Source organism: Rhinoraja longicauda, chromosome 6, assembly GCF_053455715.1.
Source record: "Rhinoraja longicauda isolate Sanriku21f chromosome 6, sRhiLon1.1, whole genome shotgun sequence".
Taxonomy (NCBI): Eukaryota; Metazoa; Chordata; class Chondrichthyes; order Rajiformes; family Arhynchobatidae; genus Rhinoraja; species Rhinoraja longicauda.
The window spans coordinates 35,206,043-35,228,422 of NC_135958.1; the positions used below are offsets into that span (position 1 = coordinate 35,206,043).

At 43.4% G+C, this 22,380-nt stretch overlaps 1 long non-coding RNA gene across 1 annotated transcript in view; it reads right to left on the bottom strand.

Moving 5' to 3' along the window:
* Positions 1 to 621: 621 nt before the first annotated feature.
* The window catches only part of LOC144594372 (uncharacterized), a 34,298-nt gene continuing 12,539 nt past the window's right edge, over positions 622 to 22,380 (bottom strand). Inside the window, exon 4 of the long non-coding RNA XR_013547383.1 lies at positions 622 to 976. This is a non-coding gene — a long non-coding RNA (uncharacterized LOC144594372). The remainder of the gene's footprint in view (positions 977 to 22,380) is intronic.

The window sequence follows — 22,380 nt, forward strand, 5'->3', positions numbered from 1 at the left end:
CAAATTTAACACAGCTCTGTTTTTCAGTTCCACTCCTTCAGGAATGAGTCAACCCTGACACAGTGTAATAGATAAACTTAGGAAGAAGGATCTCGACCTGAAACATCACCCATTCCTTCTCTCCAGAGGTGCTGCCGGAGTTACTCCAGCATTTTGTGCCTATCTTCGAGATAAACTTTTGGAGTTGATGAGGTGAAAATTTCAGGCTTCACTCCAGGCAGATGATCGAGGGCAATTACTCACTGCAGCACCAAGAGAGTCTAATGCCTTACCTTCTTTACAATGAAGCATTTATCAATCTGCCATCTGAGAAAGGATTGTCTCATTGCTCATTGCTAATATTCATCCATTAACCATCGTCACTCAGATTATGTGGTTACAAATGCCATGGCAGGGATGTTGATGTGAACATACTGACTGCATTTCAAAAATTACATGGTGGTTGTTGAGAACTTTGGGGTTTACAATGACCATATCTCCATCCTTACAAAAATCTCTGTTGCTCATCACCTTTCCCTCGTTTACCACCTTTTGAGTGAGAAACCTTTCCCTCATTTCAGTCCCAAATGAGGATATGGACCTCAAGTTCCAGATTTTTAGGTCACAAGAGGAATATCCACACTCCGCACAGACTGCACCCATAGTCAAGATCGTACCCAGGACTCTGGGGCTGTAATGCAGCAACTCCACCACTGCACCAATGTGCTGCCCTGCTGTGCCACCTCAGAGCAAGAACAATTGTTTTGCCAAGTAATCGTTGGTTTCTGAAGCTTTCGGGAACATGATGAGGTCCGATAACCTTCTTCCATTTCATCTCAGTAGCTGGGCGCTGCACAGGAATGAGGTGGCCCAGTAAGGTTTGCCTGGAGACCATCTGCCCAATGTTATGCGTTTCTTTGTAGGACTGGACTTTGTGGAAACTTCTCGTTGATCGCTCTGGATGTCTTTTCACCCATGCAGACTTCATAGAGGATATCTGTGGATAGAAATATTTGTAAAATAAAGCTTTATTTTTCTTGGAAAATATACCGACAATGCCGATAAGAAATAATATCGAATGCATTTTGCATGTTTAAATTTCCATTTTGTTTGCCCCAAACCTTTTCCACCAAAATTAATTTTGTGCGTAAAAAAATTAATAATATTCCATTAAATAAGCTTAATGGGTTTTGCATTTCTAATTTGCTTTTCAATCAATAGTTCCCCTGTCTTTAAACATTCACATTCTTGCAGAATAGAACGTGGGAGGCAATTGTTGGGAGATGAGCTCCATTCTCATTACACCTCTCTGCCTTTCTCTTCCGCTGCTGAATGTGACACTCTATCCATTACGTCGAATCGATAGAATCTATGCCAAGTGTTCCCGAGGATAGTGCTCCATCAGATTGTATCCATAAGTCACATGATGAAGTCTCAGTGACTCTTGTGAGGCTGTAAAACATGACCAGCTACAGAGAAAAAAAATCAAAATATTGGCAGAAGTAGACATCCAAGACTTCTTCGCATCATTTGAGGACATCGGGACAGGCAAATCATTTACAATGTGAGGAAAACGAAAGCCTTGTTAAAAAGAGTCACGGACTAACCTTTGGAATGTGTCGGAAGGAACTGCAGATGCTGGTTTAAACTGAAGATAGACACAAAAAGCAGGAGTAACTCAGGGACAGGCAGCATCTCTGGAGAGAAGGAATGGGTGACATACAAACATAGAAACAGAGAAAATAGGTGCAAGACAAGGCCATTCGGCCCTTCGAGCCAGCATCGCCATTCAATATGATCATGGTTAATCATCCGGAATCAGTATCCCGTTCCTGCTTTCTCCCCATATCCTTTGATTCCGTTAGCCCTAAGAGCCACATGCAACTCCTTTGAATACATCCAGTACGGATGTTTCGGGTCGAGACCCTTCTTCAGACTGAAAGTCACCGGAAAGGGAAACGAGAGATATAGACAATGATGTAGAGAGATATAGAACAATGAATGAAAGATATGCAAAAAAGTAACGATGATAAAGGAAATAGCTCATTGTTTTCCTTTGTTAACCTTTGGAATGATTTCTATCTTTGTCGACATGAAGCAAAAGGCAATGCATGACTTTGAGGAACATTTGCCAGCATGAAATTTGTAACTCCTACCCCATGTGTTTTTACTGTCGTTGTAAGTGACTGAGAACTTGGCTGGAAAAGTTTTCACCCATTTCCAACTGACTTAGGTTTGGCCAATCGCACTTTGTGACACAAATGGTTTTATTCCCATTACTCTATCCAAACTCCAGAATTGAAACGGTGTTATTCCTGACCTACTGCACCTCAAACAACAGAGCCTTTATCTGTATTAACTTTCAGTAGGGATTGCTATCATTGTTGAGAATCAATCAGGTTGTTGAGGAACTGGAATCACAAATAGGCCAGACAAGTGAAGACGAGTGGTTTTTACTCTGAAGCACATAAATAAGCCAGCTGGATTTATATTTTCATGTCTTTTGAAAAAAATCCACAACTACAATGGAGGGATCTCACTTTTCATTCCTGTAACAATCACTGCATCAAGAATCGGAGGGGCAGCATGGCACAACTGGTAGGGCTGCTGCCTCACAGCGCCGGAGACCCGGGTTCGATCCAGACCTTGGGTGCTGTCTGTGTGGTGTTTGCATGTTCTCCCTCCCTGTGACCACAAGGGTTTCTACCAGGTGCTCCAATTTCTTCCCACATCCCAAAGTTTTGAGAGTTTGTAAGATAAGTGGTCTTTGTAAGGGAAGTGGCTGGGGAGTGCGATCACGTAGAATTAGTGTGACTGGGTGATTAATGGTCAGCATGGACTTGGGGGCCGAAGGGCCTGTTTCCATGCTGTATCTCTAAGGTAAACTAAGAAAACTATTGAAGTGTATGTCTGTGATCGCAGACAATGCACACATTTCAATATAACCAACACGAACTGCATTGTTCAGCATCATTACTCATAATTAGATAGTCTTCAAGAGTTTAAAAAAATATTAACGTCAGATGGATTCATCCTCAATTGCTGCACATTTGTGGGCAGCGGTGTGTCATAAAGCTTTCACCATTGTGGGCGGCCACAGTGGCGCAGCAGGAGAGTTGCTGCCTTATAGTACTTGCAGCGCCGGAGACCCGGGTTCGATCCTGACTCTGGGTGCTTGACCGCACTGAGTTTGTACGTTCTCCCCGTGACCGCGTGGGTTTTCTCCGAGATCTTCGGTTTCCTCCCACACGCCAAAGACGGACAGGTTTGTTGGTCAATTGGCTTGGTGTATGTGTAAATTGTCCCTAGTGTGTGCAGGATGGTGTTGATGTGCGGGGATTGCCGGTCAGTGCGGACTCGGTGGGCCGAAGGGCCTGTTTCCGCATTGTAGCTCTAAACTAAACTAAACTAAACTAAACTGCAGGAAGCTCAAGTATGCATGGCCATGGTCCAGTGCTTCATTGCCCTCTTGCCCTCCTTGCCCTCTGTGACGTCAGGTTTAGCTACATTTTGCTCGCACTGGCAGGACCTGCCTCTTACCCTGTGCGTGGGGAGGTAGACATTTGACAAGAAGTGGAGGAGCAATGCGACCACATTCGATGGTCTGCTCTGCCACAGGACTTGTGCTTGAGTTCAGAGTGGAGCACTGCTGTGCTGAGAGGTCTGAGCAACTGACTTATCACCTGAGACAGCGAGATTATGAGCAACAAAACCATCCATTTGAAAGATGCTGACCTCCCTATGAGTAAAGGTTAGGAAGTGGACCTATTTTACATTTATTTATTTTCAAATGTTTTAATTATTCTTATTCTTTAATAATTTAAATCTAATCAAAAGACTTTAAAGTATCTCTGATAATCAAAGACATAAAGGACAGAGAGATATAAAAGTAAAATAGAAACAGAAACATTGAAAATAGGTGCAGGAGTAGGCCATTCGGCCCTACAAACCAGCACCGCCATTCAATATGATCATGGCTGATCATCCAAAATCTGTACCCCGTTCCTGCTTTCTCCCCATTTCCCTTGATTCCGTTAGCCCTCAGAGCTATATCTAACTCTCTCTTAAAACCATCCAGTGAATTGGCCTCCACTGCCTTCTGTGGCAGAGAATTCCACAGATTCACAACTCTCTGGGTGAAATTTCTTTTTTCCTCATTTCAGTCCAAAATGCCCTATGCCTTTATTCTTAAACTGTGACCCCTGGTTATGGACTCCCCCAACATCGGGAACATTTTTCCTGCATCTAGCCTGTCCAATCCCTTAAGAATTGTATATGTTTCTATAAGATCCCCTCGCATCCTTCTAAATTACAGTGAATATCAGCCCAGTCGATCCATAAGTATGATGTAGCTGTGAAGGTAACAAAGAACGTCAGGAGGATGCTGAGGTCAGCAACTGAATGGTGTTGCTCAGAGCTGTGTCATGTCATTGCCCTGTGCAATGTGTCATCACTTGCACCGCTCGGCAGGTGGAACAAATGAGCACAATCAGGCCGGAACGACCAGCAGAATATCTGGGCAGTCGGCCAGGTTTAGGACAACCCGGGCTTTTTTGAGTAAACATCGACTACTACAACTGAGTAATGAAAATAAAATGTTTTTTTGGATGACACATAGATCACATGCCCATTTGATATGACATAATTGGAATAAATATCAAAAGAAAAACATTTAATGCAAAGTCGTGCTTCACGTAAATCTGGGGGAGTTGATGGGGAAATGGCGAGCAGAGGTTGTAGGGTTACTTATTGCTGGAATGTGTGGGAAAATAGTGAGGCCCTGCGCAAATTGGAGGAACAGCACCTCATACTTAGCTTGGGCAGCTTACACCCCAGCGGTATGAACATTGACTTCTCTAACTTCACATAGCTCCTCGGTCCCTCTCTTTCCCCTTCTCCCTTCCCAGTTCTCCCACTGTCTTCCTGTCTCCCACTACATCCTATCTTTGTCCCGCCCCCTCCCCTGACATCAGTCTGAAGAAGGGTCTCGACCCGAAACGTCACCCATTCCATCTCTCCTGAGATGCTGCCTGACCTGCTGAGTTACTCCAGCATTTTGTGTCTACCTTCTAGTGGTGGAATGTGGGTGCTCTATGGGCTGAAGTGGCCTCCTTAAATGAAATCCGGAACCATGGAAATATATAAAAAATATGAAATATACTTTACAATATTTCTATCCAAATATGTGCGCTGTTAACTTTCCGTGATAACTTTTTTGGTCCTTTTTGTTCAGCAGCAAATGCATTACGTTTTGCTATTCATTACATTATTCAGAGTCAATTCATAAAGTCCTAAAGACTTGGTACGAATTTATAAAGTTCTAGCTATAGAGTTTGAAGGATGAACTTTGTGGAGTCGACAATAATTCAGTAGTACAGTGATCAAGGAGAATTGTTTGTATCATCTCGTTACCACAAAGGTAGACATAACTAATCAAGAAAATAATCCCGCTAGAATATTCTCGTGTAGTCATAAGAACATTCGGCATATCATATCATATCATATATATACAGCCGGAAACAGGCCTTTTTGGCCCTTCAAGTCCGTGCCGCCCAGCGATCCCCTTACATTAACACTATCCTACACCCACTAGGGACAATTTTTACATTTACCCAGCCAATTAACCTACATACCTGTACGTCTTTGGAGTGTGGGAGGAAACCGAAGATCTCGGAGAAAACCCACGCAGGTCACGGGGAGAACGTACAAACTCCTTACAGTGCAGCACCCGTAGTCAGGATCGAACCTGAGTCTCCGGCGCTGCATTCGGTGTAAAGCAGCAACTCTACCGCTGCGCTACCGTGCCGCGCATGGAAATGAATCCTTCAGCCCACCACATCCATGATAACCATTAACTATCCATCCACACTAATCCAACATTCAGCCGACATTGTTTATTCTCCCCACATTCTCTTCACCCCCACCCAGTCTCTATCACTCACCTACATGTCAGGGACAATTTACAGAGGCCAATTATTCTACTAACCTGCCCGCCTTTGGAATGCGGGGTAAACGGAGGCAACCAGAGAAAAATCTATGCCCTCACAGGGAGAACCAACAAACTCGATATAGGCAGTGGCTGAAATCAGGATGAATCCAAGTCGCTGGCACTGTGGAGGTAGTGACTCTACTGGTCGCACCACTGTGCAGCGCCCTGCAGGAGTCCCTGGCTCAACGAAGCTGACATCACACCACGGATGGTAGAAGACTGCGGTCGGCAATGAGACATAAAACGGAGCGCAGCAAAAATCTCAGGCCACCGGGTCCTTTGGACGCCAACTGAAGATGTTCCAGAAGTCAGTAAAGGTTGAGATATATTATCGCTAATGTTTTTTTATTTCGCTTGACAATTTGTAAGTATCTTTAAACAAACGTTTAAACTTCGACGTGGACATCAGCGACTAGGCTTCCACGTTTTCACTTTCTCGGGCTAAGAAGGAAGGAAGCAGCTCCATTACAATGAGCAATATTTGCTTTTCCACTCTTCATAATGGACTCAGTGTAGCTCACGAGCCTAGCAGTAGCGCCTAGTCCTGTGGTGAGAGGAATTTCTTTCCCCTGAGCTACCACAAACTCATTTTACATGAGATTCCAGCTTTGTTCTTAATGGCCCTCCCTAAGTCCTTTAAATGAATAAAATTATTGAATCATAACACCTCCGAGGCACAAGACAGCAGGCAACCCTGCCAGGTCATCAGTCCACCAACACTGTGTGTGTTAGTTTTGGCTACATGCTTTCTGGAGACTACAGTTTTAAATCAGCCCTCTCGTCCTTGGACCAATGCCAGATGAAATAATAATACCAAATCAAACCTTTTCATCGGAGATAGGAAATCCACACAAAAATGTTTTTACAAGAATGAAATATATTTGCGTGCGTATTAGCCAGAGCCTTTCTTACCGCTGTTTGGGACTGTTTACCTTGATAATAAAAATACACTTTGTCATGGTGAATGACTCTAATAAATTACTATGTAGGTGTGAACCACTTTTCAAGGTTGCTAAAACAAACTTGAAAAGAAACTTCTGCAAAGCTTTGATTAACTCTGTAGAGCCTGTATCACTGGGATACAGTCTGCTGTCTACAGAAGCCACAGCCCTGTCTAATATATTAGCTTCAGCACTGCAAGATCCCCAACCAACAGCAGTTGCTTCTTCAGGGACTTGCGTTCATTGAAAAATCTTTCGGCAACGGCACGGGTTCCAGCTGACTCGAAGTTATTCCAGGGGCTCGCTTTTTAACGTGGTGCCTGACAAGATTTTTTTTTTAAAATTCTACATCAGCCTTTCGTTGAACAGCATTTGCTTCGTGTGTTCTCTGCTCAGAGAATGTCACACAGCTGTAATGCTTTATTGATTGCAATAAAATGAAAATAGTGCCGTGCAATACCTAAATAGAGGTTAATGCCATCCTGGAGGCACTTTGTCCAAAGCTAAACATGTGTCTATGCTAGTGAAAGTTAACTCTTTTAATACTGAATTAGAATGACATCTGTAGAACATACACTTCTCTGCTATCACTTAGGCTACAATTATACTGTCATTTCAGCAATAATGCAAAGTGGTTTTGAGTGCATAAGAATGGAAAATTGCAGTGTATTTCCTTGCATATCTAAAAAAACAAGGTAATGCCAAATTTTTACACTCCATTTACTAAAATACCTCCTGTCCATCCAAGCTGCATCCATCTGCTTTATACCAAATGTAGTCGAACTGCCGAATTATACTCTTCAAAGTTGCTACAGAATGCGTGGAGACACATTTAAAGCCTTTAGTTTCTATAAGGTTGTGCTTATTAACTGTTTTGGGAGGATTAGCCACAAAACCGCCATATCAGTACCTGTATGAAAGATTGTGGATTTTCAAGCGCAAATTTCATCTCGACCAAATTAAATTTCTGTGATCTTGTGAGATGATTTCAAAAGCATTTTGGCAGAAGATTGCCTTGCCCATCAATCTGGCCACATCTTGAATTAATCACCATGGCCGGTTGGCACTGATAGTGTCTATCTGGAGACCTTCAGCGAGGGTCTGAAATTTAACCAAGGACACAAGGAAGTTCAACTTTGAAGTTTTTAAACTGTTAAAGCAAAAATAATCTGTTAAAATTCTGACCTGTGGATACAAACATTGTCCACTCAGCCCTGAAATCCTGTTCCACCATTTGAAAAGATCAAGGCTGTTCTAATCTATATACTAAAACTCTCGTTTGTTTGTTTGTTTGTGTGTTCCTGAACTACAACCGAAACGGTACACGATAGCGCGCCAATTTTAGGCCCACCTTACACACCGTTGTCCCTTTGGTGCTAATGGAAGAAGTTTCATTGAAATCGGAGGAGAAGGGGGGAGGGGGAGGGGAGGTGGAGGGGAGGTGGAGGGAGGGGGTGCAGGGAGGGGGTGGAGGGAGAGGGTGGAGAGGGAGAGGGAGGGGAGAGGGGACGGGGAGGGAGGGGAATGGGGAGGGGGGAGTGGAAGGGGGAGGGAGGGAGGGAGGGAGGGAGGGAGGGAGGGAGGGAGGGAGGGAGGGAGGGAGGGAGGGAGGGAGGGAGGGAGGGAGGGAGGGAGGGAGGGAGGGAGGGAGGGAGGGAGGGAGGGAGGGAGGGAGGGAGGGAGGGAGGGAGGGAGGGAGGGAGGGAGGGAGGGAGGGAGGGAGGGAGGGAGGGAGGGAGGGAGGGAGGGAGGGAGGGAGGGAGGGAGGGAGGGAGGAGAGGAGAGGGGAGGAGGAGGGGGGAGGGGAAGGAGGGGGAGGGGGAGGGGAGGAGAGGGGAGGGGGGAGGAGAGAGTGCTGCACCAATGCAAGAGAGGTTTGGGCCCAACGGGTCCACTTGGTCTAGTAGTAACCTAATAGATGTCAATCCCGACTATCCCTGTAACCATGTGCCCCGATACACATAGAATACACAATGGAAACTAGTCACTCTGCCCATCCCCTCCATTCCATGCCAACCCTTTTACCAAATACACTGCACCCATTTGCCCCCTTTGCTCTGAATCTTTTTATGCCTTGACCATATAGGTGTCAGTCCAAATTGTTTTGAAATGTAGTGATTGTATCTGATTCCATCTGACAGTGAGTTCCAAATAGCAACCACTCTGGGTAAAATACTTAACTCTCAGATTACCTTTAAAACTTTCTTCTCTCATCTTAAGCCGTTTTTAAAAACGCTGCCACGAGCAAATGATTTTGATGATCTACTGTGTCTATGTTTCCTGTAATTTTACATATTTAACTATATTCTGCACTTTGTATCTTCCTCTTTTTTCTATCGATTGTACTCAAGTTTGTACTTGACTGTATCTATATACAATATTATCTGATTTGATTGAATAGCGTGCGAGGTGTCAGATGTTATGGGGAGAATGCAGGAGAATGGGGTTAGGAGATAGATCAGCCACGATTGAATGGCAGAGTAGACTTGATGGGCTGAATGGACTAATTCTACTCCTATTACTTATGATCTTATGATCTTATGAAAACAAAGCTTTTCACTGCACCTCGGTACTCATGACAATAATAAACCTACAACTAAACCTTCCATCAGGTCACCTCTTTACATCCAGTGCTCCAGGGAAAACAAACCCAGCCTACCTTATCAAGTAACGCTATGTTCAAAGTATTCAAAGGACATTGCTTCCATTGACCAGCGCAGAAGATTGCCCCAAGACGCATATCTTTTCATTACGAGAAAGAAATGAGTCTATTCTCTCTGTTAACTGGTTAAACCCTTATATTGTAATGTCCCCATGTTAAATCCTGCCACGTGGAAACATCCTCTCCAAGTAAGGATCTTACAGATTTCAATCATACCACCTTTCAATTTGCTAAATTCTCATTTGTGCAACCTGGGCAATCCATCCACCCAAGGTATTTATCTACAATGCACATTTTTTCATGAAAATCTGCTTTCATCTGCATTAACTAAACTGCAACAGGATAGCATGTTTAAATATGTAAAATTCAATTTTTTAATGCACATTAATGACACAATTATGAAAATTTTGTGTCTAATCGTGGTAACTTTTCCATTTGGTGCCGAGTAAGTAAATTCAAAAATTATTCCTTCGCATATTTTGGAAAACCAATGCAATTTGAGGCAAAGTGCCCTTGACATCAGTCTGAAGAAGGGTCTCGACCCGAAACGTCGCCCATTCCTTTTCTCCTGAGATGCTGCCTGACCTGCTGAGTTACTCCAGCATTTTGCGAATAAATACCTTCGATTTGTACCAGCATCTGCAGTTATTTTCTTATATAGAGTTATTCAGCATGGAATCAGGTCCTTCGGCCCAACTTATCCATACTGGACAGGATGCCCCATATAAGCTAGTCCCATTTGTCTTTTAGCCCATAAATCCCTCTAAATTTCTCCTGCCCATGTACTTGTCCGAGTGTATTTTAAATGCTCTTATAGTACCTGCCTCAATTACCTCCTCTGGCAGCTCATTTTATATACCCACCACACTGATTGAAAAAGTTGCCCAATTCTGACTGAAATTTTTGGCCATTGACGAATTTTTTGAATGTGACCAAGGCTGAAGCCACTCCAATATCTTGTAGAGCAAGATCCTCAATTTATATTCTGGTGATTCTTCACTGGCTCTGTGCGGGACTCTGCTGTGCGCAAACAGACCACTGCATTTCTCTCCATTGCTATCTTCACTTCAACATTGCATCGTTGGCAGTGAGGTGCTGTGGGATAGAAACATAGAAACATAGAAAATAGTTGCAGGAGGAGGCCATTCGGCCCTTCGAGCCAGCACCGCCACACATTGTGATCATGGCTGATCATCCACAATTAATAACCTGTGCCCTACTTCTCCCCATATCCCTTGATTCCACTAGCCCCCAGAGCTCTATCTAACTCTCTCTTAAATTCATCCAGTGATTTGGCCTCCACTGCCCTCTGTGGCAGAGAATTACACAAATTCACAACTCTCTGGGTGAAAATGTTCCTTCTCACTTCAGTTTTAAATGGCCTCCCCTTTATTCTAAGACTGTGGCCCCTGGTTCTGGACTCCCCCAACATTGGGAACATTTTTCCCGCATCTAACTTGTCCATTCCTTTTATAATTTTATACGTCTCTATAAGATCCCCTTTCATCCTTCTAAACTCCAGTGAATACAAGCCTAGTCTTTTCAATCTTTCCTCATATGACAGTCCCGTCGTCCCAGGGATCAATCTCGTGACCTTACGCTGCACTGCCTCAATTACAAGGATGTCCCCATGTTATAATAGGAAATCTTGGTTGTATTAACATTCATTTGGAAAACCAGGGGTAATCTGGTGTGAGCCGATTAATTTATGATGATGTGTTTGAAATCGGTCTTGACTACAAGACGGATGTGGAAAAAAAAAGTTTTTCTGTTCTTTTAAGCCGGAACAATATTCGCTTTATCCTGATAGTCAGATTGATCGGAATTGATCATGGCAGCGTTCTGACAGACATCAAGGACGGTACATTTGGGCTTTACTTTGGAGCATTGGCTTCATTTGCACAGTTTTGTCCAAGGTTCAGCCATTGAATCATGCGGCAGTCACTTTTTATGTTTGACTCGTATGTCTGAAACCTCTGAGTTGCCAAGGACTTGCGTCAAAGTTCAATGGCCCTAGAGATCTGCATGTGACAAGGTGGATCAAGGATTACCGAGTCAGAAAGGACCTGTTTTGCAGTCCTTGGCTTTTGTGATTCAGCAAAGTAGGACCGAACGAATGAAGAAAACAAAAACTGATAAACTGAGGGCAGAGTGATCAGCGGGAGATAAACCTGTGCACAAAGTTACCAGGGCCGATAATAAATACTTCCCTCGGCACCAAAAGATATTGAAGTGTGCAAAGACTTCGGCAATCCAACTGGACAGTCTGAGAGCAAATAGCTAACCAGCAAAATAAATCACAAAGGTAAGCTATTTTGTCATTGATATCATTGCTCGTGGAGGGTGCATTTTAATAATTGTTCTGAACTTCACGCACGACTCAGTTTTTCTTCGAAGTATTAGAAATGGATGCACAAGTGGCCCATTCCATCCTTGGAGTCATTGAGATCATGGCGAAGCCTCAACATCTCTCGCTATCTTCCATGATTCCCTTTGCATCAACAAAAAAAACTGAATACACTCAACCACTGAGCAATCACAGCTGTCAGCAAAAACACTTTAAAGACTCTAAATGTTTGCCACCCTTTGAGCGAAGAATCTTTATTATTGTAAAAACTTATCTGTGAAATTACGCCTCTGCATAATCCTTTTAAGAGTTCTACTTTGCATAGCTTGTCAAGTAGAGATTTTGAATTCAATCCTGGACTGTTTTCTTGGTCTTGATTTATCTAAATACTCGATTAGCTGATGGTTATCTGCGTTGTTTATTCGTTATTTAGCCAGGTTACGTAGATTTACATCAAAAACCATGCTGAGCTTTTTTTAAAAGAGTTGCCTGACTTTAGAAGGCCTGGGTTTGCAAAGGACTGTTAACCAAGGTTAAAATTTGTAACTGGCTGCAGACTTCAGTATTATTTTCACAAAGTTTTTTTTTTGACAGGGCTAAAGCCACTCCAGATTCATTTCCAAATATAACATACCATATTAACAGAAGCTGGGATGTGTGATGTCAGATAGCACCAACACTCTGCTGTGTTGCTGTTTAATGCTACACAAGATATTGCTTGCTTGGAGCAAATTAGCAGGTGAAGCTGTTTTATGCCATTTAACTGTTGTTATTGTAGCCAGTCACGTAACAGTGTTCTGGCCCAAGGGTGTAACAAATAATATTATTGCTTATCCAATGTAATAATTAGTTCATCCATAGTAAGTATGTCTTTGGAGTTGTTGTAAAATGAGCCAAAGGACCCTTGTGAACCTATAAAACTTCTCAAGTTAAGCAGGAATACGAGTGGGCAGAATTGTAAATGAGCTATAAACTAGTTATGGTGATGTGGTGGAAGGTAGCATGAAGGTGAGTTCAGGAGACATCATTTTGTTCTGCTAGGTGGAGTTAGAATTATTGAACTAAGATCCACTCTACACGATGCATTATCCAAAAGACTACGGTCCATATAAATCTTATTTATGTGCCTGTTTCATTAAATTAATTTTAAAATCCCTGTTTTAATTATCGTTAAAGAGGCAGTTAATGTTTTCAGCTCGGAAGTCATATTCTCTTAATGGTTTGTGCTGGTGCATTTTGAGGTGCAAAGATATCTTCAGTGTTGCTTTTGTTTATAATTTAACTGATAAAACCTATCAAAGTGTGCAGCATCGGAAAAGGCTGCTTGGAGCTTTGTGCCAATGCCCATTCTACACACAAGCATTCTACACAAAGGCTGCTTGGAGCTTTGTGCCAATGCCCATTCTACACACAAGCAATCCAAGTATAATTCCATTGCCCATTTTCACCAATGACCTTTACTTTTCATTTCTTCAGATATATTCATATCCTATTGAAATAACAATGTGTGGCAAAACATTCTCCTTGTGGCAAAACATTCAGTGCTTCTATAACGAATCCACCCTCTCTCTCCCCCCTCTCTCCCCCTCTCTCCCCCCTCTCTCCCCCCTCTCTCCCCCTCTCTCCCCCTCTCTCTCCCCCTCTCTCTCCCTTTCTTCTCCCCCCTCCCCCCTCTGCCCCCCCTCTCTTCCCCTCTCGTCCCTCTCTCTCACTCTCCCACCCTCTCTCCCCCTCTCTTCCCTCTCTTCCCTCTCTTCCCTCTCTCTCCCCCCTCTCCCCCCTCTCTCCCCCTCTCTCTTCCCCCTTCCTCCCCCTCTCTTCTCTCTCTCTCACTCTCCCACCCTCTCTCCCACCCTCTCCTCCTCTCTTCCCTCTCTCTCCCCCCTCTCCCCCCTCTCTCTCCCTCTCCCCCCCCTCTCTCTCCCCCGCCCCTTCTCTCCCCCCTCTCCCCCTCTCCCCCTCTCTCGCCCTCTCTCTTCCCTCTCTCTCCCCCTCTCTCTCCCCCCTCTCTTCCCTCTCTCTCCCCCCTCTCTCCCCCTCTCTCTCCCCCTCTCTTCCCCCTCTCCTCCTCAATCTCCCCCTCTCTCCCCCTCTCTCTCCCCCCTCTCTCCTCCCCCTCTCTCCTCCCCTCTCTCTCCTCCCCCTCTCTCCTCCCTCTCTCCTCCCCCCTCTCTCCTCCCCCTATCTCCTCCCCTCTCTCCTCCCCCCCTCTCTCTTCCCCCCCTCTCTCTCTCCCTCTCTCTAAAGGGTACATTCTCTCCTCACTTCCAGTGCGATAATTTCAAATGAATGAAAATTCATCTTTGACTCCAGCGAGAGCAAATGCTCGTAGCAGAACTGTTCAAATCAAAGTGGTTCAGAATTGGACACCAAACTCTCAGGTTTACCCCAATGTACTGTACAAATTTCACCAATATATTGTTATTTCTTCATTTCTGATGTCTTCATTTTAAGGTGTTAAAGTTGTAACCTTTTCTAACGTTTTACCTAACCAAACTGATACAGCAAATGAACAATACATTTTACTTCACCGATACTTTCACCATTGCCATTTAGAGGTGAACGACACGTACAAAAGAGCATAAAGGATGATGGGTGGCCTACATTGCTCCTCTGGCCCTCTTTACAACTCAATAAAGTGACAGCTGATCGAATCTTTGGCCTCAACTCTACTTTCCTAGCTTCTCTTGACTCCCATCGTGAGGACGGGAGTCCAATAATCCATCTCAGCATTGCGTGGAATAAAGCCTCAACTTCCACAGCAATCTGGGGAAGTGAAATGGGAAATCTAGATCAGTTCCAGATATGGGTGGAGAAATGGCAGATGGAGTTTAACCTGGGCAAGTGTGCAGCCTTGTACTTTGGGAGGTCAAGCAGAAGGGGAAAGTATACAGTCAATGGCAGGAGCCTTGACAGTCAATACCCAGCAATCAATATAGTAAAACCTTTGTTGGATTGCCTCAAAAGCAAGTTTATCCTTCTTCGTATACATGTAACTTACTGTGGTCATGAACTCACAAAGTCCTGTATGGCTATGGCAAGGTAACTTTCCCCTTGTAATGAAAGCTAACATTCATTTATCTTCCCTCGTGCATCAGTCACTGAAACAGGTACCATACAGGTACAGCAGGCAGTGAAGAAAGCTAATGGCATGTTGGCCTTCATAACGAGAGGAGTTGAGTATAGGAGCAAAGAGGTCCTTCTGCAGTTGTACAGGGCCCTGGTGAGACCACACCTGGAGTATTGTGTGGAGTTTTGATCCCCTAATTTGAGGAAGGACATTCTTGCTATTGAGGGAGTGCAGCGAAGGTTCAGGGGTTAATTCCCGGGATGGCGGGACTGTCATATGATGAAAGAATGGAGCGACTGGGCTTGTATACACTGGAATTTAGAAGGATGAGAGGGGATCTTATCGAAACGTATAAGATTATTAAGATTATTAAGGGGTTAGACACGTTAGAGGCCATTTAGAACTGAGATGAGGAAAAACTTTTTTGCACAGAGTTGTGAATTTGTGGAATTCTCTGCCTCAGAAGGCAGTGGAGGCCGATTCACCGAATGCATTCAAAAGATAGTTAGATAGAGCTCTTAGGGCTAGCTGAATCAAGGGTCATGGGGAGAAGGCAGGAATGGAGCACTGATTGTGGATGATCAGCCATGATCACATTGAATGGTGGTGCTGGCTCGAAGGGCCGAATGGCCTACTCCTGCACCTATTGTCTATATACCTATGTATCTATGTATCTATTACTCATTCTACCTGCATAATAACTTGCTGTTTGCCCTGTATAAAGGTACCCAAATGTCTTCAAAGACAAATGTTTAATATATGGCTGAAGCCTGAAACATTAAACAACAGCCTGTTGGAGGAACTCATTGAGTCAAGCTGCATCTGTGGGTGGAAAGGAATTGTCGATGTTTCAGGTTGAGACCCCACACCAGGACCAGTCCAATATCTAGACTCTAAGTTCTTCCACCGTTCTATTTCACACAGTAACTTTTTCACGCAAAGGGTGGTGGGTGTATGGAACGAGCTGCCGGAGGAGATAGTTGAGACAGGTACTATCGCAATGTTTTAAAAACATTTAGACAGGTACATGGATAGGACAGGTTAAGAGGGATATGGGCCAAACGCAGGCAGGTGGGACTAGTGTAGATGGGACATGCTGTCCGGTGTGGGCAAGTTGGGCCAAGGGGCCTGTTTCCTCACAGTATGACTTTATGACTCTATGACTCTCGTTGGTTCCTGCTTCAGATTCCAGCACCTGCAGTCCCTCATGTGTCCAGAAACATTAACAACTGTTTCTCTTTCCACAGATGTTATCAGACCTTCTGAGGCTTTACAGGACTTTTTGATATTTTTAACAAATTCTGATACCCAGCAATTGCAGTTATTTTTAACATTTAATAGTTTCACACTGTTCTTTCAGCCATCCCTTTCCCATCTAAATTAACCTGAATTTATCTCTTTCCACACATCGTGTGTCATCTGCACTATTTGCGTCCCCCTTGCCTTTGTATTGTCAGTAAATTTGGAGAAAAAAAATCTTTCCTTGTTTCTGTCTGAAAAGTTACGTTAACTTATGCTCATCCACATTAACTTTTACCCTGTGCCTAATCAGTAATCAGTATCTTCCTGAAGGTTTCCTATCTCCCTTTCTCCTTTCCAAAATATCGGTGTTTTTGTTGCCAGCATACATTGCAATCGAGATCACTATAATCAAGTCCAAAAGATTTATTTATACTGAAAAGAAAAGTAAGCTACAAAATTTCATGCAGCACTTATTTAATTTCTCATTTGTCAATCTAATATTTGGCCCTGCAAATCCAACTTTCCTTTCGTGCCAAGCAGCTGAATTCTTCCACCAGGCAATTTGATTGCCTTCGGAAAATGTAAACTACATCTACCACATTCCCTTGATTATTTCAATCAGTCATTTCTTCAAAACAAAATACTCCCTTAAATATGTCAAAGATGACTGATTTTTAACAAATCCAAATAGAATGCCCTTGATTAATCTATCTGTTTGTAAATGCTTTCAATTTCTGTCTTAAATAATTTATCTTACCCATTTAGGAAGTGATGTGAGTTAATTGTTGATCTTGCGACTGTGATCTCTGCACGTTCTAGCTGTCTAGATTCATGCTAGCAGGATGCTAGTTTTGTTGTCATAACTCCCAAGAAGTAACCAGATATATTGTGTTAACTTCCATACTCTCGATCACTTGAACACCGTAATGCAGGTAGACGAAGTCTACTGACGAGAGGCACTTTACTGGTGGAACACCCTTTGCTTCTTCTGAGGACGTACCTCAGGATCACGGATGACTTGCTTCCTGCCCAATTCTATGCTTTCAGTTTTAGTTTAGAGACACAGCCTGGATACAGGCCCGTCAGCCCACCAAGTCTGCTCTGATCAGCAATCACCCATGCACTAGTTCAATTCTACACACTAGAGAACAATTTATAGAAACTAAATAACCGACAAACCGGCGTGCCTTTGCAATGCGGGAGGAAACTGGAGCGCCCGGAGAAAACCCATGTGGTCACAGGGAGTACGTACAAACTCCGTACAGACAGCAGCCATAGTCGGGATCGAACTCGGGCGCTGTAAGGCAGCAGCTCTACCACCGCGTCACCGTGCTGCCCTGTGTTCTGAGATGACTGGTAAATACAATGTGACAATGGCTAATTCTTCGAAAGATGGGACAGGAGGTTCCTGGTGGGATAAGCACTTGGAGGTGGAATGCTCATTCAGTCATTAGTGCTGGACTTCTGTTTGCTCCTTATATTTGAATAGATCATCCCGAATATTCCTTCAATTTGAGCAGTCTTGGTCCCAGCAATTCCCTGATATCTGTGGGAATGTTACATTTATTTTACACAGGCTTTGACAGCATCCATGAATATTTATTTTCTCTCCACATGGTTATCTGTTCCCATGAAGGAACTTATTGCAGAGTGACTGTTTTCGAAATCTGGTGTCAGAAATGACTTGGCCTGCCCATTGGAGTTGACTAGAGGAGAGTGAGTGCTGCAGATTTTTAGATTTTTTAGATTTAGAGATACAGCGCAGAAACAGGCCCTTCAGCCCGTCGGGTCCGTGCCACCCAGCAATCCCCGCACACTAACACTATCCTGCACCCACTAGGGACAATTTTTACATTTTGCCCAGCCAATTAACATACATACCTGTACGCCTTTGGAGTGTGGGAGGAAACCGAAGATCTCGGAGAAAACCCACGCAGGTCACGGGCGAACGGCCCTTGCAGAAGATGCAGATATTGATTCATATCCTTCTGGTGGATCTAGACAAGGATTCCATCTTCAGGGTGATTGGAATTTAGAAGGATGAGAGGAGACCTTATCGAAACGTATGATTATTAAGGGGTTGGACACGTTAGAGGCAGGAAACATGTTCCCAATGTTGGGGGAGTCCAGAACAAGGGGCCACAGTTTAAGAATAAGGGGTAGGCCATTTAGAACTGAGATGAGGAAAAACTTTTTCAGTCAGAGAGTTGTGAATCTGTGGAATTCTCTGCCTCAGAAGGCAGTGGAGGCCAATTCTCTGAATGCATTCAAGAGAGAGCTGGATAGAGCTCTTAAGGATAGCGGAGTCAGGGGGTATGGGGAGAAGGCAGGAACGGGGTACTGATTGAGAATGATCAGCCATGATCACATTGAATGGCGGTGCTGGCTCGAAGGGCCGAATGGCCTCCTCCTGCACCTATTGTCTATTGTGACTGCTTTGAGATGTGTGGAGTGGTCCAGAGATGAGAAAAGTGACCTGTGCTTTTGAGGGTTTCGCCATGTACCGTTGTTGTCAGAGGATAGTGTTACACGATACGATATGATACGATACCATGGAATTTTATTTATCCCAGGAGGGAAATTGGTCTGCCAACAGTCGTAAAACACAAGATACATGAGACATGAAATTATAGTGACGAGTGGAAAGGATTGGGGATGTGTAAAGATTTGGGGAGGGGGAATGGGGGGGGGGGAGTCAGTCTACCCTATGACAGGAGGGGGAGGAGTTGTACAGTTTGATAGCCACGGGGAAAAAGGATCTCCTGTGGCGCTCTGTGCTGCATCTTGGTGGAACCAGTCTGTTGCTGAAGGTGCTCCTCAGGTTGACCAGTGTGTCATGGAGGGGGTGAGCTGTATTGTCCAGGATGCTCCACAGTTTGAGGAGCATCCTCACCTCCAAGACCACTTCCCATGAATGCAATGCAGGTCGGATTTGTAGAGGATGTTTGCCTTACAGATGTTGAGCTTTCAGCCCACCCTCTTGTACGATTCTGTGGGAGTATTGGAGGTGACTACTGTAAATCATACATCGACCAAAACTTGCATTTGGGCAGCAAGTTTAGGCGAAAGAATAACTGTAGTTGTCTGATTACATAATGCAATTGAACGTTTGACTGAGGTGCCGGCGTTGAATCTGAATTTATTTTGAGAGGTTGAGAATTTATTTTCAGTTTCATGAATCCCAATTTGCATGCTTGTCCTCCTTCAAAATACTTTTCCTTCAGCATTCCAGTTTTGGAAACCACCAAGAAGCCACCTGGGGTGATTTCAGGTCTGGTAAATAGCAAAAAAAAGCAAACAACCGACTTTGCTTTCACTCCAGAATGAAGATTTCTAAGACGAATTCACTGGAAATGAGGCATAAAATTGGCCCCAATTCCCTCTGAAGTCCCTGCTTGCGTGTAAACCAGAGCCAAGCAAGAGAGGAATGCTGGCTTGGTGATGTGGTCACCACACTGGCATCTGTCCAATGTACCTGTGTGGCCCAATCCTTTTCTATTGCTGTGCGAATGTGGAAAAATGTAGACCTTATGTTAACTGAAGTAAACTGAAGCGTGTGGAGTGACTCCATTTTGCTTCACATGAATGGGGCTTTTGTGTCAATTTAGTGCTTCAGCTCTTTGTCATTTCAGGCTGCCAGCTCTTTGTAGGTGTAAATTGGATTCCCTCTTTACTTCTAATGCTCTGAACTAAATAACCATGGAAATGCTGCAATAAGGTACCAAAACGAATTAGCTGTACTGATAAACAATCCACACAACGGAAGGATATCGCGTTAATAAATGCCCGCAAATATATATTTTTAAATAACCAAACAATGGGGGAAACAGCAGCCTATTTTCACAGCAGAGAATATTACTGAAAAATACTGATCAACAAAATGGCTTTTGTGGAGCATTATTAACGAAGGAGGAAGCTGCCAGGGTATTAATAGTCAAATTAAATCCGCAAAGCTTTAGCAGTTACATAAAGAATTAGTTTGGACAAAGACCTTTCTGCTTTTCTTTTCACACATTGCCATTATCCCCATAGAAACTGTAAAATGATTCAGCCATTTAAGCTCCATCCCACTTCCTGATCTAATTTGAAATGCAGTCAAGTTTGAAAACCAAACCTGAGCATTTTAAAATACCAAATGCAGACAGAATTCTAAAATCACATTTAACTGGAAATAGAGGAAATCAACGATCAGGTTTCTTCCACTCCCAGTACAGTTTAGGCTTTTTTTTTCATTTTAATTTGGGTAAAGATATAGCTCTTGTTATAAGAATTATAGGTAGCTAAATTGCCTCATTCATCATTATTAATATTATTTCCAGCTCTCTTTTTAATGAATTAATTAAAAATGACTTTATGGTGAACAGTATTCCTATTAAATTGAAAATAAAACAAGAGGGGTAACAAAAAGTTGACAATGCTATCAAATACAATATTGGGCGAAAAATGGATTATCGTGCAGAATACATCATCTAAAATGGAAGGTTGCGAATTGCAATTTAACCTATCAAAAAATGCTCCGTTTTGTTTCTCCTAACCATCATTTTAATCTTGCTTCTGCCTCAGCAACAGCCCTCAATCTTGGATCTCCATTGAACGAGGAATTGTTTTCTTTTGAAACATTTGGTTGAATCATTTTTAACTACTCCAGGTTGCAGTCCCATTTAGCATGCGGTTTCCTTAGTTAATAATAATATCCTCTCGCTCTCATATCCCGGTTCAACGTCCACCCACATCCACCCCACTGATTCCATCTTCTCCGTTGAGAACAGCGTTAACTGCCTCTTCTTGCAGTTCACCGATTAAAGACATTATACCATGCTTGTAGCTGCTCTCTGATCCCCCTTTCTTTGCCTGTCTTCTTTATCTCTGCAAATGTGATTCCCAAATCTGATCAAGATCTTCAAATGTCATGTCGCCAGAACCTTCCAAAATATCACTGTAGTCTTTGTACATTGTTGTACACATCCCGACCTGCATGAATGATGCTGAAGTGGAGATGGCCAGGAGCTTCAAGTTTCATGGTGGAAATGTCATCAACAATTTGACGTGATCTAACCACATTGATGACATGTCCATGAAAGCACATCAATCTCTCTGGAAGAATGAGCCTGGCTTGCTTGAGATGTACAATTTGAGATGTCTTCTGCAACTCTTACCAGTTTCTACAGATGCATTCTATCTCAGGATACATCGCAGCTTGGAATGGCACCTTCGCTGTCCACAGCCGCAAGAAATTGCAGGGTTGTTGATGAAGCCCAGTCCAGCAAGCAAGCCAGGCTCCCATCATTGATTTGATCTTTCTAGAGAAAGCAGCCAACAAAATCAAGGGCCACTCAGACCCAGCCATTCTTTCCTTTCACTTTCCCTTCAGGCAGAAGATACAAATGCTTGAAAACATGCACCACCAGATTCAAGAATAGCTTATCCCCTGCTGTCTTCAAACTCTTACTTGGACGTTAGTTTTTAGTTTGAGAGATACAGCGTGGAAACAGGCCCTTCGGCCCACCGAGTCCGTGCCTACCAGCAATCCCCGCATATTAACATTATCCTACACACACTAGGGACAATTTACATTTATACAAAGCCAATTAACCTACAAACCTGCACATCTTTGGAGTGTGGGAGGAAACTGAAGATCTCGGAGAAAACCCACGCGATCACGGGGACAACGTACAAACACCTACAGACGGCACCCGTATTCGGGATCAAACCCATTTCTCTGGCACTGAAAGCGTTGAAAGGCAGCAACTCTACTGCTGCGTCACCGTGCCGTCTTATACTTCTTGTATACCAAAGATGTATTTTCCAATCTTCCAATCTACCTCATTGAAACCCTTGCACTTTTTTTTATCTGCACTTTCCCTGTAGCTGTAATATTACTTTCTGAAATTTGTGCAAAAAGAGAAAGGAAACAATCTGTTGTACTCATCTATGTGTGATTTCATTCATATATATTCTGATTTCCCTCTAATGCGTGCAAGACAAATGTGTTCACTGTATCTCAGTACATGGGACAAGAGTAAATCAATACCCATACCAAATACCAATTCCTTGCCCATTGTTGTCATCTCAATAAGGAAACATAAATCCCTTCTGTGGTCTATTTCATTTCATAGCAGACTCCTCACAGCATCAGGTTGTTTGCCATTT